This window comes from Primulina tabacum, chromosome 13 (assembly GCF_025594145.1).
Source record: "Primulina tabacum isolate GXHZ01 chromosome 13, ASM2559414v2, whole genome shotgun sequence".
Lineage (NCBI taxonomy): Eukaryota > Viridiplantae > Streptophyta > Magnoliopsida > Lamiales > Gesneriaceae > Primulina > Primulina tabacum.
Window position 1 is genome coordinate 9,562,382 of NC_134562.1, and position 3,455 is coordinate 9,565,836.

Consider the following 3,455-nt stretch of genomic DNA (forward strand, 5'->3'; position numbering starts at 1 on the left):
CGTATGGGGTTATAGTTGAGTTGGCATAGTGCATGCGAAGGTCGCTGCTATGACCTGAACACTCTCTATAGGCACACCATAGTCCTAGGATTATAGAACACAGCAACCCACCTCAAGCGGATGAGTCGGTGGATGTTGCTAGGGGATTCTCTTTCTTTGGGTACCCTATGACCAGATGATTAACTTGATATTGAGATTTATTGATAGCCCACAGCTTCCGATCATACATTGCATTATATTGCATATTTATGAGTTTATATGAACTATGTGAAATTTTAATTCTCATATATTATTGATTGTATCATACTGGGTTTATACTCACCGGCACGTCGGCTACCACTTGTTTTCATGTGCTTGACGGTAGGTGAGACGAGGCTTGGGATGCCAGAGTCCAGCTCAGGCGAAGAGATACGAGATAGAGTGGGATTCTCAGGTCTTAGGAGCTATTTAATGATGTTGGGATTACTTTGGTTTGGCATGTTGAAAATTATATTTCAAACATTTGAGACATTTAAATTATTCGGGCGATTTTATGTGGATTTGTGAACCACAAATTATGTATTTTACTCAATCATTTGGTCTGTTACAATTTTAATTATTAGTATTAGATGTCGGACCCGGGGCCCATTTCAGACTGCATGGCTTCAAGCCATTTGGTTGAATCAGTATCAGATATTGCTTCTTTAAAATTCATTGAATCACATCCAACACAATGCTCATCACGGCTTTGTTCATGAAGAAGCGTATATCTTGAAGGTGGTCTAATAACCCTATCAGACCTTCTAGGATCTTGTACTTCAACTACTGGTTCTTGGGAAATGGGTTCAACTTCTATAGTTGAGGGAGTATCTTGAATTTCTTCAAGTTTTATCATCTTGCCTTTTCTATCTAATAGAAATTCCTTTTCCAAAAAGGTGGCATTTCTTGAAACAAACACTTTTGCTTCATTGAGATGATAGAAATAATATCCAACAGAATTCTTTTGATATCCTACAAAGTAGCACAAAGTGGATCTACTATCCAATTTGTCTCCCACTGTGTCTGCTTCACGTAAGCAGGACATCCCCATATTCTCTCGTAATAATATTTGAGAGTTTTTCCCATCCATATCTCATATGGTGTTTTATCAACTGTTTTAGTATGGACATTATTCAACAACATTGCCGCAATTTCAAGTGCAAAGCCCCAAAAAGATGTAGGCAATTCAGTGAATCTCATCATGGACCGAACCATGTCCATCAAGGTTCGATCTCGACGTTCAGAAACACCATTCAATTGTGGTGTTGCTGGTGGAGTCCACTCTGAGAGAATCCCATTATCTTTTAGATAACCCAAAAATTCAGCACTTAAGTATTCTCCACCTCGATCAGATTGAAGTGTCTTAATACTCCTTTCTAGCTGTTTTCCTACTTCAGCTTTGAATTCTTTAAACCTTTCGAATTCTTCAAATTTGTGTTTCATAAACATGCCCATACCTCGAATGGCCATCAGTAGAGGTAATGAAGTAAGAATGCCCAAATTTTGTGCTAACACTTAGCGGGCCACAAACGTCCGTGTGGATCAAATCCAGTAGACCATGTGCACGTTCCACGTTTCCATTGAATGGAGTCTTAGTCATTTTTCCTTTTAGACATAACTTACAAGCAGGTAGAGAATTTTTGTCTGACAAGTCAAACATGCCTTCTCCCACTAGCTTTCCATTGAGCTTATGCCAGGTACGGCTCCGATATCCAAAGCGCCGTACCGACTAGCACCGACAGACATGGCAGAGCTTAAGAAGCAGATCCAGGAACTTCTCGACAAGGAGTTCATTCGCCCGAGCTTTTCTCCATGGGGCGCGCCGATCTTATTCGTGAAAAAGAAGGATGGCACGATGAGGCTTTGCATTGACTACCGGGAGTTGAACAGGGTTACAGTGAAGAATAAATACCCACTGCCGAGGATTGAGGATCTGTTTGACCAGTTGCAGGGAGCTTCGATTTTCTCCAAGATAGATCCGCGTTCTGGTTATCACCAGTTGAGGGTGAGAGGTGCTGATGTTTCGAAGACAGCTTTCAGGACTCGTTATGGTCACTACGAGTTCCTTGTGATGCCGTTCGGTCTGACGAATGCGCCAGCGATCTTCATGGATCTCATGAATCGCGTATTTCAGCAGTACCTCGACCAGTTTGTGATAGTGTTCATAGATGACATTCTCGTCTACTCCAAGAATCGGGAGGAGCACAGCAGGCATCTGACCACAGTGTTGCAGACATTGCAGAAGCACAAATTATTCGCAAAGTTCAGTAAGTGCGAATTCTGGTTAGAGAAGGTGGCGTTTTTGGGCCACATTGTTTCTAGCAGTGGCATTGAGGTAGACCCGGCGAAAGTTGCAGCAGTCAGAGATTGGGTTGTGCCTCAGAATGCATCCGAGATCCGCAGTTTCCTTGGACTAGCAGGATATTACAGAAAATTCATCCAGGGATTCTCCTCTATCGCCGTTCCACTCACAGCACTGACAAAGAAAAATGTGAAGTTTGTGTGGAGCGAGGAGTGTCAGAAGAGCTTCGATACTTTGAAGCAAGCTCTTATTTCAGCACCAGTTTTGGCCATGCCATCAGGGCCCGGTGAGTTTGTCCTTTATACTGATGCTTCGAAGCTTGGTTTAGGTGCAGTTTTGATGCAGCATGGGAGAGTGATAGCGTATGCTTCTCGACAGCTGAAAATCCACGAGAAGAACTACCCCACCCATGATCTGGAGTTAGCGGCCGTAGTTTTTTCTTTGAAGATTTGGAGGCACTATCTGTATGGAGAGAAGTGCCAGATCTTTACCGACCATAAGAGCCTCAAGTATTTCTTTACGCAGAAGGAGCTGAACATGCGTCAGAGGCGTTGGTTGGAGCTTGTGAAAGACTACGATTGTGACATTAGCTACCACCCGGGTAAAGCTAATGTAGTTGCGGATGCCTTGAGCAGGAAAGTCGCACTGATGGCTCATTTGACGATGCAGAAACCTCTTCAGATCGAGATGCAGAGGTTTGATCTTGAGACTTACCCTCGAGGTAGAGTTCCTCGTTTATCTACCTTGACTATCCAGTCCTCTCTTATTGACCGTATTCGCAGCGGTCAGGCAGCAGATGAGCAGTTGGCACAGTGGAAGAAGAGAGATGAAGCTAAGGGCAGTGTTTTGTATACAGTCAGCGACGGTATTGTGAGATACCGAGATAGGATATGGGTTCCCAGCAGTGATTCTATCCGAGCAGACATCTTATCAGAGGCCCATACGTCCCCGTACTCCATTCATCCTGGGAGTACGAAGATGTACAAAGATCTGCAGCTATTGTATTGGTGGCCAGGGATGAAGAAGGACATCAGGCGTTTTGTATCCGAGTGCCTGACTTGCCAGTTAGTGAAGGCCGAGCATCAGAGACCAGCAGGTTTGCTCAAGCCTCTTCATATTCCCGAGTGGAAGTGGG